General features: G+C 47.2%; 2 protein-coding genes across 9 annotated transcripts in view; one reads left to right on the forward strand and one right to left on the reverse strand.

The window, feature by feature from the left end:
• The window catches only part of BLOC1S1 (biogenesis of lysosomal organelles complex 1 subunit 1), a 1,086,347-nt gene that overhangs the window by 48,379 nt on the left and 1,022,482 nt on the right, over nt 1-15,486 (forward strand). The window contains exon 1 of one of the 8 annotated variants that reach the window (XM_050748984.1): nt 2,140-2,144. The exons of 5 other annotated variants lie outside the window; for them this stretch is intronic. The gene's annotated coding sequence lies outside the window, so the exon portion shown is untranslated. Of the gene's footprint in view, nt 1-2,139; nt 2,145-8,745; nt 8,750-14,067; nt 14,072-15,486 lie in introns of those variants that run through there. 2 more of the 8 variants (XM_050748992.1, XM_050748990.1) reach the window with 2 other exon arrangements.
• The window catches only part of PPP1R1A (protein phosphatase 1 regulatory inhibitor subunit 1A), a 200,799-nt gene that overhangs the window by 12,465 nt on the left and 172,848 nt on the right, over nt 1-15,486 (reverse strand). The gene's annotated exons all lie outside the window — the stretch shown is intronic.

Genomic DNA, 15,486 nt, shown 5'->3' on the forward strand with positions numbered 1-15,486 from the left:
CAGGCTGGAGTGCAGTGGCGCGATCTCAGCTCACTGCAACCTACGACTCTCTGGTTCAAGTGATTCTCCTGCCTCAGCCTCCTGAGTAGCTGGGACTACAGGCACACACCACTATATCCGGCTAATTTTTGTATTTTTAGTAGAGACGGGGTTTCCCCATGTTGGCCAGGATGGTCTCGGAGATGCATTTTAACACAATGGTCATCAACAGTCCAGAAGACCCAATACCTAGCTAGCCTCTAGCTAACCCCTTCTATCTCCAACCCTCTAAAAGGTTAAATTTATTCTTTTAACAAATATTTATTGGATATTCCTATGCGTCAGATGTTATGCTAAGTGCTGGGGATACAGTGGAGCATAAAAGAGATACAGTCCGTCCATTGACACACAGCTTACGGCCTAGCAGGAGCCAGGGCAGTGGTGGGTGAGTCATGATCAGCCAGGAGTTACGAAAGTGGAAGCACAGTATACTGCAGAATAAGGGGCATCAGGAAAGAGGTCAGCGTGACCTCTGACTGCAGGGACCCTCTTCTGCCCCTCCACACTAGCTCCCGTCAGCACTGTGGTTAAACACCCAGCCTCTGGAGAAGTCTGCCTAAGGCCAAATCCTAGCTCTGCCACTTAGCAGCTTTGTAACTTTGGGCAAGGTGCTTAACCTCTCTGAGCCTCAATGTTCTCACCCTTAAAACTGGATTAACAATAGGTATCCCTATTATCATAATATATAGTGAGGGGTAGGAAGAGATAATGTCCATAATGTGCTTAGCGCCCCTTAAACACTTGCAACTGTTTTCTCCTTTGATTCTCAAAAAAAAAAAAAAGGATGAAGAATGGGGATTTCAGTGCTTTCAGAACTGATGGGGAAGTTGTCTATAGAAGCATAGCTCCTGCCTCTTTTCAGCCAGGTCCTGCTTCTCCCCAACCTCGCTGGATCAGCTATTCTTGATGTCCAGCTGTGTCCTCATCAGCATGGACAATCACCCTGTTTTGCTAATTAACACCCGCCCTGTTAATGATTAAATCTAATGACTTTGACTTGCGGGTGGGAGGATGGAAAATTCCCCAGCCACAGGACAGGATGAGGGTAGGTTTCCAGGAATGGGAGGTCAAGGGCCCCTTGGGCTCTGGACATGTTTCTCTAGGTGACCGGGGAGCAGATGCCTGCTTTTCTCTTGGGGCTGCTCCGCAGGGGAGTGTGTACTGGGGGGGGGGTCATTTGAAAGTTACAGCCCAGCCCTCCTTCCCCGGTCCTCCCAGGCTTGGCAGAGGGTACTGGGCCCCAGCCCCAGCCTTGCATTCGTCTTGTCAAGGGTTAGCCGTTGCTTGTTGCTGTGGCTGGAGCATGGGGTCAGAAGTGAGAAGTCCCTAGGACTGCTGTAACAAAGTGCCACTAACTGGGTGGCTTAAAGAACAGGAATTAATTCTCTCACAATTCTGGAGGCTAGGAGTCTGGATTCAAGGTGTCAACAGTGCCATAGGCTTTAGGGAAGAATTCTGTGTGCCTCTTTCAGCTTTTAGCAGCTCTGGTGTTCCTTGGCTTATGGCAGCATAACTCTGATTTCTGCCTCTATCTTCACAAGGCCTTCTTCCCTCTTTTGTTTTTTTGAGGCAGGGTCTTGCTCTGTGGCCCAGGCTGGAGTGAGTGCAGTGGTGTGATCTCAGCTTGCGGCAATGTCTGCCTCCTGATTCACACAATCCTCCCCCGTCAGCCTCCCGAGTAGCTAAGACCACAGGCGTGCTCCACTACGCCCGGCTATACTTTGTATTTTTAGTAGAGACAGGTTTTCACCATGTTTGTCAGGCTGGTCTCGAACTCTTGACCTCGGGTGATCCACCCGCCTTGGCCTCCTAAAGTGTTGGGATTACAGGCGTGAGCCCCCGCACCCGGTGCTTCTTCCCTCTTGTGTGTCTGTGTTCTCTCCTCTCGAACAAGGACACCAATCATTGAATTTAGGGCCCACCCCAAATCCAGTATAAGTTCATCTTGAAATTGTAATTAATTACATTAGCAAACACCTTATTTCTGTATTCTGAGGTTTTGGGTGGACCTGAAGTTTTGGGAGACACTAAGCAACCCACTACACGTGGGGAGACTGCCTGACAGGGCAGGGAGATGGTCAGTGCTCTAGGATTAGGATAGGGGGTCCTGCCAGAGCAGGCATAGGAGGCCAGTGGCCCCCTGTCTCTCTCCCCTCCCCAACAAGAGGAGGATGTGTTCAGAATCCGTGGTTGGGGTTGGGCTGGTCTCAAGAAGCCTTAAAGAGGAGGCTACTAGTGGTGAAGAGGGGGAAGAAATGGGAGCAGCGGTGTTCTAGACTGGAGCAAAGAAGGCTGAGAGGAGGACTTGGAAGGGAAAACCTTGGGTCCCTGTAATTTAGTCCCAGTGGAAGGGGAGACTGTAACCTGTGTGATGAACAATCACAACTCGTCGTATGATGAAAAAATGAAGTTGCATTTTGCTGACATAGTCCAAGATGCATTTTGGTTTCATAATACTTGTTATTTCCCAGCATTCCTTTATACTTTATTGCAGGGTGGACGGGGGTAAAGTTTTCCTTGCTTCTGGGTGAAAACCCAGGAAAGCCTCTGAAACTTGCTGCTCACTCTCAGGTGAGGGACAGTCTCTATTCAGAAATTAGAACAACCAGGCCAATATATGAATCAAAACCTGAAACCATTTAGTGTCACTTCTCCAGGCTGCTGGACCCTGCTTCGGTCAGAAGCTTGTGTGGGAAAGCAGGCTCTGCTCGGCTTCTCTGTCCTGCTCTCCCTCCTGCTCTGTCCCCAGCCTGGCCCTTCCCCCGCCCTCACTAGAAGCTGTTTCAGGGTCAGGTGTGTTGGTGAGGGGTGGGGTGGTGCAGAGCCGACTGGCAGGGGTAGATCAGTTTTGAGATCGCTTGGTGCTCAGCCGCCTCCATCAGTTGGTACTCAGCCTCCTCCATCAGCTGGTACCACCCTCAGACTCTTTCTCTGTGTTCTCTGGTGATTATTCTCTGATGGGGGTTTTCCTGGGTCCTCAGGGTTCACCTCACCTGTGTCCCAGGAGTTGAGACTCCTTCCTCAGCTGCTGGGGTCCTTTTGTTCATTGAGGTGGCCCTATCGCACAGGATCCAAGGTGGACCCAGGGGAATGCACTGGTCTCCTTCTCAGGGGCCTGTAGCTGGTTCTTTCCTGATTAGGCAAACCCTGTGGGGCAGGCAGGGTGTCTCAGCAGCAGCTCTGCTGGAATGCCTACATGTCCCCAGTCCTCTCTCTCCTTCCAAACTTCTGGGCAGTACTCATACTCCAGAACACTCTGTTTGCAATGCTGGGGGCCACATTCTCAGCCCTTGGGGTAACCCGTGCAGGCATCTCACTGGGTTTGCTATAAGGGAGTAAGCGCCTCTCTCCTTGCTTGGGAGGGAGGGGATGAGGCTGACAGCACAGTTTTCTCCATACATTTCCTCCTCACAGAATCCTCCCTCCCCTCCATACTATGACCCTCTTTTATATCCTTGATCTGGCTGAGGGGATCAGAAACTAGTTTTTAAAATTTTTCATATGATGATTTGGTGCCTCGGTTTGAAATTTCCTTTGTTGTATCTTGGTGCCTGGAAATTATACTTTTATATCCTTTTACAAAAGGACCTGGGTTTGAGACTGTGCCAGGAGGGAGGGGTGTCAGGCTCTAAGTCTATACTAGCAACTTCGCTTCTCTTTGTCAAGGAAAGCGAGACACAAAACAAACATTCCATCCCAGAGGTGGAATGGCCAGCAGAGGGCAGCAGATCCTGCTTAAAACACTGCTTCCCGCCTTGGACTCATTGGTGCCAGATTATTTCATTCAATCTCCAGAGGCCACATGTCCCCCAGGTGCTGGGGCTCAGCTCTCATGGCATCTCAATCAGTTCCCTGGCATTAGCCCCGCTTCCTGGCTCTCTGCAGTCTAACCACCATTCTTCCTTTTTGAAGTATCAAAAATGAATCAGTCTGCATTTGATGCTAACGGCCATGTACTAAGCACCTATGTTGCAGAGATCAAAGCCATACTCTCTACCCTGGAGAAGCCCAGCTGGCAGAGAGGCTTGTGAACAGAAACTAAGAGCTGCAAAATAGTAACTGCTGTTGTAGAGGCAGAAATAAGGACTTTGGGAACATTGAGGAAGGGGCAGCCTGAAGGAACTAGAGAAGGCTTTGCAGAGGAGAGTGAATTGGAGTTAGGCTTTTTTTTTGTGTTGTTGTTGAGTAGGAATTCAGGGAAGAATAATGTGAGAATGAGGGGGAAGCAGATTAACACATTTCTGGTGGACAAGGGAGGTGAAATTAGCAAGGGAGGCGGAGAGAGGGTAGCAAAGAGTGGTGGCTAGGGCAGTGTTTGGAGACTAAGGGGAGACTGGGGTTTTGAGGGACCCTTGGGGAGACACCTTAGCAGAAGAAGAGCTTCCTTTTCCTCTCCCATTTTCCAGGAAGAGGGTCTGAGGCTCTGGGGCTGCAAGGATTTTATTGAACTTAGAGGTTGTTGGAAGAAATGGAGGGGGATGGGAGCCTTGAACTCTTCAGAGAAGCAACACTTGAAGGATTCGATGTTGTTTAGCTGGGAGAAAAGAAGATTCAATGTTGTGTAGCTGGGCGGGTGAGCTTGGCGTAACAGAGGGAGTGAGAGCGTGGGCTTTGGATGGAGTCAATCCGGCCTTGGAACAAATCCTGATTCTTCCGATACTCCAGTGACCTTGGGCTTGTTGCTTCACTTCTCTGATCTTATTTCCTTATCTAAGAAATAAGAATAATAATAATTCCTACATCTTAGAGATGTTTCAAGCATTGAATGGGATAATATACACAAAACTCTTAGCACAGTTCCTGGTTACTTCTCATTAAATGCTATTATTTATTATTAGAATGATTGTCTTTAGATGTTTTAAAGGTTGTCCTGTGGAAATAAGAGCGCACTTACCTATGCTGCTCCACCAGGCTGAACAAGTTAGAGGGAGACAAGTTTGATGGGCGGGGAGGCTGAAGGCCCCATCTAAACCACCAGGGCCTGGAGGAAGCTGCCTCATGCGGAAGGAGTTCTCTGCTGATGGAGGGATCCAGGCAGAAGCTGTCTGGGGGCTCTTTCCAAATCAATGCTTCGGGATCCTGGGTTGTTGTGAAATTATGCATCAGTCTATAAGTGAAAGAGTCCATGATTCTACTTGAAGGAAGAGGGCCCCTGGGACAGGAGAGAAGGAGCTGGCAGTAGAAAGAATCAGTGCTTTGCTAGTCTAGGGCCCCATAATCTGAGGCCTCAACTGTTCTGTCTCCTTGGGTGAGGGAGGACTTGCAGTGGGCTCTATGGAGGCTGTCCTGGCCCTCTGCCTACCTCCCTGTGATGGAACTCCATATTCTGTGTAGGAAGTTTGGAAGTGAAGGGGGACATTCTTTTTTTGATAAGACCCTTTCCCACCCCCAATAAGAGAAAGTCCCCATTTTGGAGTCCCTCTACCTAAACATGTGTTGAGAAGCCCTTTCTGCGCTATAGCTTCAGGCTTTCTCACTTCAGGCTTCCTCTGATGCTGGGTTAGGTTCTGTGGGTAGGTGATCTTCCCCTCACTTCTGCAGGAATCCTGTAGAGGTGAGGGGGGAGAGCACTGGGCTTTTGAGCAAGAAGGCTTCTCAGTCCCTCCCAGCATCCTTTTCTTCTAACCACACTGGGAAAGGGAGACCTTTATCTGCTGCCCCTTCTCTGTGCCCATTTCCATTACAGGGGAGGACTTTGCTCCCTTCCTCACACGGGGATGGGTGTCAGAGTGAACCCTTCTAACCCCTAGCTGTTCCTTACTTGCTCTTTTCTAGAAAAAGAAAAGTAGCTAATTTTGCTGATCACTCATTCATTTGTTTATTCAATTCACTTATGAATTCAATTCAAATTCATTCATCGAACTTCAACTCTTTGCACAGTAATTACTGTTCAAGGTACTGGAGAGAAAATGGTGAATAATAATGATTGATACGTTCCCAGGTTTCATGGAGCTTACATTTTTGTGAGGTAAAAAAGTATATAGACAAGTAAATGAATGTATAAATAGGAAAATTTCAGAGCACAGGAAATGCAATGAGGGGAATAAACAAGGCGAGGTGACAGAAGTAACTCAGGGGAGGATGGGTGGGAGTGACCAGGGAAGCTCTCTGATAAGATGACATTTGAACCAAGACCTGAAGGGTTAGAGGGAGTCAGCTATGCAGACAGCAAGAGGAAGAGGATTCTAAGCAGAGTGAACAAGGATGAAACTGGGAAAGAGGCTGGTGTGTCCAAGGACCATGAAGGGCGCCAGCGTGGTCATGCTGTATTGGGCAGGAAAGCGGAATGAGATGAGGTTGGGGGGATATTTGGAAGCCAGACCACACAGGGCCTCAGGGCCTTGCAGACCCTGGTAGAGAGTTTGGATTTCATTTGAAGTGTAATGGGAACCACCTGATAATTTTAAGGAGCAGACATGATCTGACATATACTTTGAAAAGACCACTTGTCTAGTTACTGATGGAGCCTGGATTGTACGGGGTTAGAGTGGAGGCAGCAAGGTTACTCAGAAAGTCATTGCAGGGGTTTGGGTGGTCAACAATGGAAGTGGAAACAGGGTGGTGGCAGAGAGATGGGGAGAGAGGGGTGAAGTCAGGATATATTTCAGAGATAGAATCTATAGCCTTGTTGGTGAATTGATTGTGGGGATTGAGGGAAAGGCAGAAATCAAGATTGACTCTTGGGTTTTTAGTTTGAGTAATTGAGTATATGGGGGTGATATTTAATGAGACAGGAAGATGAGGTGGATAGGTCTGTTAAGGCATTAGTTCAGGGGTAGTAACAAGATTGTAATGGCATGACTTCAACAGAACGGAAGTTAAACAGAGATAATATGGTGGCTCCGCAATATTCTGGACATTCTATCTCGTTACCCTTTCTTTTCAATACGTAGCTTCCATTTAGTGGCCGAAGATGGCTCCTCTACCTCCCATATCTTTATCTCATTCCAGTCAGCGTGAAGGATTTAGAAAAGAGAAAGGGAGGACACACTCTTTCTGTCAAGGGCACCACCCGTAATTTGCCCTTATTGTATTTGTTCATATCCTCCTGGCCGAAACCTAGTCACATGGCCACGTGTCTGTAAGGAAGCTTGGGAAATGTAGTCATTAGCTACATTGAAGAAACGGTAGGGTCAGCGAATCGGAGGTCTGGACCAGGTCAAAGAATTGTTACAACTGGGCTTCTACTGTAATGGAGATGGAAGGGCAGGGAGTTGTGGACAGAGGGTGGGATTCTTTTTTTTTTTTTTTGAGACGGGGTCTCGCTCTGTCGCCCAGGCTGGAGTGCAGTGGCGCGATCTCAGCTCACTGCAAGCTCCGCCTCCCGGGTTCCCGCCATTCTCCTGCCTCAGCCTCCTGAGTAGCTGGGACCACAGGCGCCGCCACCTCGCCCGGCTAATTTTTTGTGTTTTTAGTAGAGACGGGGTTTCGCCGTGTTAGCCAGGATGGTCTCGATCTCCTGACCTTGTGATCCGCCCGTCTCGGCCTCCCAAAGTGCTGGGATTACAGGCATGAGCCACCGCGCCCGGCCGAGGGTGGGATTCTTAAATTTAGGATTTTGGAAGTGGCTGTAGTGACGCGTAGGCTGAGGTACAAAGGTTAAGGACTGAGAAGCCAGAGTGTTCGGGGGTCATCGGCATGAACACTGACTGTCCTCAAGAATGAGGACAGGAGCAAGTGGGAAGGGGAAGACCAGGTGCTGAGATTAGGGGCTCCCTTTAAGGGAGAGGGGTTGGTAGGAGGGGGCAGCGTGTGTTCTGAGCTTCAAAGGAGGGGAGATTTTGGAGTAGAAAGGAAGAGGAATGGTTTAGAAGTGGCAGTGGAGAACAAGGAGGAAACTACTTCTTCCCACCTTCTGATTCTGAGGTGGTTGGTGGCTAAAGGAGAAAGCAGTTTCCACTTGAGAGTGTAATAGAGGTTGTCAGAGTCTCAGAAAATCTGAAATTACTACTGTTATTAATTTTTTTTAAGGGACAGGTTCTTACTCTCTCACCCAGGCTGGAGTGCAGTGGCATGATTGTAGCTCACTGCAGCCTTGAACTCCTGGGCTTGAGTGATCCTCCCACCTCAGCCTCTGAAGTAGCTGGGGCTACAGGCATGCGCCACCATGCCCAGTTAATTGTTTTTATTTTAGAGACAAGGTCTTGCTATGTTGCCCAATCTGATCTTGAAAACCTGGCCTCAAGTGATCCTCCTACCTTGGCCTCCCAAAGCTCTAGAATTACAGGCATGAGGCACCACACCTGGCCTTAAAATGTTATTTTAGATTAAGCAGTATCAGTTGAAAGATGGGAGAAGAAAGAAGGAAAAAAGGGTATCAGTTGAAAGATGAGAGAAGAAAGAAAAAAAGGGAGATTAAGCAATGAGAGAAAATTCAAAACAAGATATTGGGATATCAAGAAATTTACTGATCACCAATCAGGAGTTCTAGAAGGCATAGTAAAAGGGTTTGGCAGAGAGAGACTGGGCAGGGAGAATTGGGCTAGATTTGGGGCTGTCAGAGCCAAACAGCGTTGGGGTTCTGGATGACAAGTATATCTGGAAGCTTTAGCTTGGACCTGTAAGTGACTGTGGTCAACAGAGAGACAGGACCTGAGGATCTTGGTTGCCCACCTTTCTACAAGAGGAATCAGGACAAGGACTAGACCTTGGTGCCGACCTGAACGGTTTCAAGGCCTTTGGTGACTGATTCCTGTGGCTTAAGGGGGGGATGTGAGTGGTGGTTAATCCCATGGAAGATGTGTGGGAGCAGAATAACTAATGGCCCCACAAAGATGTCCACACTAGAAATCACAGAACTTGTGAGTGTGTTGGCTTACATTGGCAATAGAGAATTAAGGTTGCAGATTGAACTGAGGTTGCTAATCTGCTGGTCTTAAAATAGGGAAATTCTCCTAGATTATCTGGGTGGGCCCGGTGTAATCTCAAGCATCCTTAAATGTGGACAAAGGACTCCAAAGAGAGAACCAGACTGGTGGCAAGGTGAGAAGCCTTGGCCGGATGGGGCTGGCTTTGAAAATGGAGGAATGGGGCCATAGGCCAAAGACTGCGGACAGCCTCTAGAAGCTGGAAAGGGCAAGGAAATGAATTCTCCCCTAGAGGCTCCAGAAAGGAACGCAGCCCTGTGGACATGCCTTGATTTCAGCCCAGTGAGACCCATCTGGAACTCCGGAACTACAGAACTGTAAAATAATAAATCTGTGTTGTTTGAAGCTGGTAAATTTGTGGTAATTTGTAATTAGAAAACTGATACAAGATGAAAGGCTCTCTTATGGGTGACTGCTCCTTCCCACAGGGTGAGATGCTATGACAGCTGGTGAGACAGAACATTTATTACACCACGTTTCACCAGGGGGTGGAGTTAATGCATAAACAGGAATGTTCCTCAATAGCTTTGCCTCTTTCTCTCCTGCCCTCTCTCATGAGGGTGCACATTTGGACAGGACTTCACCTCCCCACCTCTCCCCTGGGGGATGCCTGCTGTTTCTCTCACTGTTTAGTGGGAGAAAGCCCCTTTTGGGCTTGTGTCTCGATAGCATTCTCCAGCTCAGCCTTGCCAGGGAGGTCAGAGTGCTGTAGGTTCCCTGGCACTTGTCTGGCCGTTAATACAACTGATGCTTTGGTCTCCTTTTTGCTCCCTGTTCTCTGGACACCTTCTCCATTGGCCAGACTCAGAGGGGCAGAGGGATGACGTGCTGGTGGCCCTCCCTGGAGCTGTGATGGTGGAGTCAAAGACTGGTCTTGGGGGACCCAAATACAGTGGATTTTAACAGCAAACGCTCTAAAGGTAACTCTGGACCTGCGGCTGTGTGGGTGCAGCTGAGGCTGGAATGAAATTATCCCGGTTCTACTTGGTCCAGAGCATAAGGCTGTGAAATTTTGGCTTCAGATGATGTGTGCTGATATTTAGTAGGTGATGCTAGGTTGGCTGTCCAACTGATTGTCTACTTTGGTTTCCTTTTTGTTGTTGTTGTTGTTCACTTTTTTCTTAGTTTTTATTTACCATTTTTCTCTTGTTCTTTTGTCTCACCCACGGATGCGGGTCCCAATGTCTGCTTTGTTCTGAACTGCTTTTAGGGTAGCCAGAGGACTCGGGAGGGATTTTGTTTACGGCCTGATCACAGGCTCCTGAGATTATTTCCTACCACGTAGTCTCAAAGTGGCTTGGGTTGGACATTTATGAAGCTCCAGCCAGGGTTTCAGATTTCAGAGGCCCACTGTGGGATTAACCACAGAGATGTGGCGGACTTCATACAGATAAAAATAATGGGATCCTTTATGTGGGTGAAAGTGAAGAAAAACTCCATGGAATTACTATAAATTTGAAGATACGGGAGAAATGAACAAGTCCTGTACCTGGAACACTCTTTAGAAATCATATTTTCCTAAAGAATCAAGGAAATATGGGGTTCATATAAGATACAAGTCTTGGTCTTATAGTGAGAAAAGTCAGAGAGAAAGGGAAAAGAGAAAAGAGGGCAGTTCTGTTGATTGAGTTGGGAGAAAAGATGAGATTTTCTTGGGAGAAAGTTTGAGTTCATAGAACCCATGCTTGAGATACATTAAAAGAGAAGGGAAATGGCTCCATGCCTAAATAGTTTTAAGGATGGAACTAGAAAAGAGCAGAATATTTATTTCTAGATCAGGGAGGGTGAATGGGGCCTGGAGGGATTTAACAACGATGCAAAACAGTTTGAGGCCGCTAGAGGGAGCGTTGACCCAGTCACTTGCACAGAGTGAGGGAAGATGATCAGGAAGTTTAGTGGTGAAACATTATTAGGTAAATTTCAAAGGAATGCAGGTTGTTATTTATTTATTTATTTTTTAAAATGGGGGCTTGGGGGCTGTTATTGCCCATGTCCTGAGGAAGCATGCCACAGAATTACTGAGAAGATGAAATACACTCTAAAGGGAATTCATGCATGAAATAAATAGATCTAGTCACATCTGAAATTCTGTTTTCCCAAAATTTAAAATTTTTAAACTGACAAATCATAGTTGTATACAATTATGGGGTACAATGTGATGTTTTGATATATGTATACATTGTGGTATGATTGAATCAAGCTTACATTTCTCAATATCATAAGATGATAGAAATATCCTAAGCCCCCACTTTGAAAGAAGAGGCGGTATGCATGATCCCACCCTCTGAAGGCAAACTTAATGCCAACATTATTCACTCCACAAGAGATTTCTCCCACTTGTGAAGTTGAGCCTTTCTCTCTTCTTGCAGATACCACTTAGTTTCTACCGCAGCATGATACTGGCATTAGCCATGGGATTCCTGCACAGCTCAAGTGCCCCATGTGTCTTTTGAGCCTTGAGGAGGAGACTGACATTGAGATGCCTTGCCATCACCTCTTCCATTGCAACTGAACCTTCCCTGGCTAAGCAAGACAAATTCCTCCCCCTGTGCTGCCATGAGCTGCTCACTGATAATGACATGTAGGAGGAGCACAGATGAGATGAGGCCCACAAGCAGCAGCAGAAGTGTGGCTGGAGAAGCTGCATGGAGCCAGGTACACCTGAGGCACTGCGGCTGAGCGCTGGCTTCCATGACATCTTTCTCCTGCACCTTGAAGCTGTGTCAAAGGTTTTTTTCGCCCACCTTCTACCCCTGCAAACAAACAAACAAACAAAAAACCCTTAGAAGCCCCACAAAAAAACCACGCACTAGGGCCTGGGCATGTCATTGCTCTGGGGCCTGAGAATGTGCTTGTGTTTTTGAGTTTGGCTGGTGCGGAGCTGGTGCTTTTTGGTATTATTGCTTGGTGGTATTTTATGTATCCTAGTTACTCTAACTTTGAAAAGGAGGGACCCATGGGCTCTTTGGGGTTGGATTAAGTCAACTTCGTAGATGCTAGAGGAACTACTCACATTTCAGGGGGAAAAAGATCAGGATGCAGCCGGTCCCCTGCCCCCAGGCATAGCAGCCTTTCCCTGACTTCCAGGGAACACGCCCCATGCTGGTGGCTCTGTGTCCTCCTCATCCTCTACAGATTTGTGAGGTTTCACCACAATCCTTCCCGTAGTCACACCCGAGAGGTCTGAGGCGGTGGCTTACCCCAGGCCAGACACAAGATGGAGATGCAGGTACCTAACCCTATCTCCACAATGGGAAGCTAAAGTGATAGGGAGAATGTATGTACCCCTCCTTTCCTTTCCAGATCTTATTCTTCCAAACAGTGGGAGCAACAAAAATGACAAAAACCACTCCCAGGCTAGGTGCGGTGGCTCACGCCTGTAATCCCAGCACCTTGGGAGGCCCAGGCGTGCAGATCACCAGGTTAAGAGATTGAGACCATCCTGGCCAACATAGTAAAACCCCGTTTCTACTAAAAACACAAAAATTAGCTGGGCATGGTGGCCCGCACCTGTAGTCCTAACTACTCAGGAGGCAGAGGCAGGAGAATTGCTTGAACCCATGAGGCGGAGGTTGCAGTGAGCTGAGATCGTGCCACTCCACTCCAGCCTGGTAACAAAGCGAGACTCCGTCAGAGGAAGAGGAAGAAGGAGAAGGAGAAGGAGAAGGAGAAGAAGAAGAAAACAAAACCACTCTCTCCACCCCATCTCAACAGGTCACAAAATTTTTCATGTTTGAAGGCCCAGCCAGAGCCTGGCACTTGGCTGGGGGAGACAAAGAATGAGTTTTTTGGGAATGGATTTTCTATTTATTTATTTAGAGACATAGCCTTGCTCTGTCACCCTGGGCTGGAGGGCAGTGGCGCAATCACAGCTTACTGCAGCATTGAACTCCTGGACTCAAGTAACCCTTTTATGTCAGCTACCCAAGTAGCTGGGACTACATGTGTGCACCACCATACCCAGCTAATTTATTTATATTTTATATATATATATTTAATATATATGTGTGTATATATATTATATGTGTGTGTGTGTGTGTATATATATAAATAAATAAAAAATAAGGATCGGGGTCTTGCTATATTGCTCAGGCTTGTCTCAAACTCCTGGCCTCAAGTGATCCTACTCCTAAACTGTTGGGATTACAGGAGAGAGCCACCATGCCTCACTGGGAAATGAATTTTCTTTAAGAATGGAGATGTCTAGACAAATGGACATACCTAGATGCCTTTTGAATGAGACTCTGGGCTAAGGATGAGTAAAAAATTGGGAGGGGAGGAATTTTGGACTTTACTTTTCTTGCATTGAAAGGTGTATTTCAATTTTGTTCTTTGTTCCTTTTGAAATTAGGAGGATCGCTTGAGCCCATGAGGCAGAGGTTGCAGTGAGTGGAGATTGTGCCCCTGCATTCCAGCCTAGGTGACAGAATGACAGAATGAGACTCTGCCAAAAAAAAAAAAAAAACAAGAAAAAAGAAAGAAAGAAGGAAGGAAGGAAAGAGAAAGAAAGAAAGAAAAAGAAATTAGAAGAGGGTTTATGTTCAAATTTAGGATTTTTTTTTTTGCTGATGTTGAATTATCATCTTTTATGCTGCTACATAGTGCTTATTTGTAACCCTCAAGTGAGCTCTACTGAGCAACATGACTGAGCAGATTGGAGAGAGGAAATAGAGTCTAGGGAACAGTACAGTCCTGGAGTTAATTTGTGTCCTATTTGAACTCAATTCAGAGGCTTGGGTACCAATAGTAAACTTGTCAACTCACCAATTTCAGGAGGAAAGAATTGTGGTGAGAAGCTGTACTTAATTTTTTTCATCTGAAAATGGAGATAACAAACTTTTTAAGTCTTTTGCAAGGGCTAAATGGGTAAATATGTATAAAGCATTTGGAACTAGGGCCTGCCACATAGTAGGAGCTACTGTATATTAAATCAGTGAGCATATGGTAAGGCCACAAAGGGCCAAATGTCTGCAGAGTGGAAGACCACTCTGATGTGCTGCTGGTCTTCTCTCCCGCACCCCTCCAATCACAGCTGTGGCTGATGGCAGATCTCAGGCTCACCTGTTAAGCCCAAAGGCTTCAGAAGAGAGAAGGCTATCTTCTGTGACTCTGTGTTGGGGGCATTCCTTCCTATCCCCTCCCAACAAGAAGAGCAGGTTGGGGGGAATACTTCCCAGCCTACCTTTCCATTCCTTCCTTCCTCCTCCCTGAGGGAAGAGTAGATGATCTTACAGATGAGAGCCTGATAGTGTCTTATCCAGCCCTGTTTCTGTTCATTCAGTGAGTCAGTCTGGGTTGGGAGTGTGGGCAGGGGCCCTTTAGCCTGAGGTCTCCTATCCGGTTTTCACAGAGAGCCCTGTGCTGTGGGCTGTGGCACAGCTGTCCAGCCATTAGTAAGATGGATGCTTTGATCCTCACTGGGTAACAACTCTTATATCCTTTTCTATATTGGCCTGAACTGGAGGATCAGAAGGATGAATCTGGGGCTTCTTAATCTGCAAGACACTTCCATGTTCCTAATATCATCCACTCAGGAAACTTCCCTCCAATTTTTTTTCTTGAACTTCGCAGGCTCCTACCTTCCCTCCTCTGTTATTTTGAAAAGAATTTTTGCTTTATCTTAAGCTATATCTGGAGAAAGACCCATAATAGAACTTTCGATCTAGCTTGGGAGATATTTTTGGTGGAGTTGTGTGTTCTTCCACTGGGGGGAAAGTGGGTAAACCAGGGAAAGTGGGCATGTGGCGACTTTCTGTACTAGGAGAAAGCAAAGGGAGGAAGTAGATTATTTTATCTCTCTCTAGGTCTGAACATATTTCCAGATTTTCCTGGGCCAGGACAGACCAGCTCTGCATTGCAGTAGGTCAGTTGCTCTGTTGATCTTCTGAGCACATCTTTTTATGTGTCCTGGAGGTAGGACACTAGAGATCCGAGATGTTTCCCTTCCTGCCCTCCTACCTGCCCTTGAGTGACAGCTTCCCTTCTTCTGTAAGACAGAAACCTTCTTTTTCCCATGCTCTTCTTTACCCATTGAGTCTCATGTGCTGTTACAGTGAGAACTGGCCAGGGTTGGGAGGAGACAGGCACATATTAGGGAGATGGGCCTGGCACATGGTAAGCACGTGGGGGGTGTTTGTTGAGTGGGTGAATGGGAGTCATCCACTCTGTGGTGAAGCAGAAGTCTTGGCAGATGAGGGTGTAGAGGGTGTAGAGGTGGAGAGAAGACAAGAGGTTACAGGATGAGACATTGGGAGCACAGAGTGCAGTCCAAAAATGTGCTGGGAAAGGAACAGAGAGCTTGGAGAACTAGGAGAGGGCAGTGTCCTGGAAAGTGAGTGAGGAGAAGTTTCTGGAAGGAGTAATTGTGTCCAGTTCTACAGAGGCCATCACAGGATTTGTTGATGTTTGTGACTCTTTGGAGAGCAGTTGTGGAGGCTGGATGGGTGCAGATGGTAGACTGTAGGGGCATGAGGTGTGCACAGGAGCTGAGGGGCACGGGGCAATGCATTGGTGAGGTGGGGGCAGTGGCGAGGAGGGTCCGGACTTTGCAGAGGATGTTTTGGGATGTGGAGACATAAGC

This window comes from Macaca thibetana, chromosome 11 (genome assembly GCF_024542745.1).
Source record: "Macaca thibetana thibetana isolate TM-01 chromosome 11, ASM2454274v1, whole genome shotgun sequence".
NCBI classification, from domain to species: domain Eukaryota; kingdom Metazoa; phylum Chordata; class Mammalia; order Primates; family Cercopithecidae; genus Macaca; species Macaca thibetana.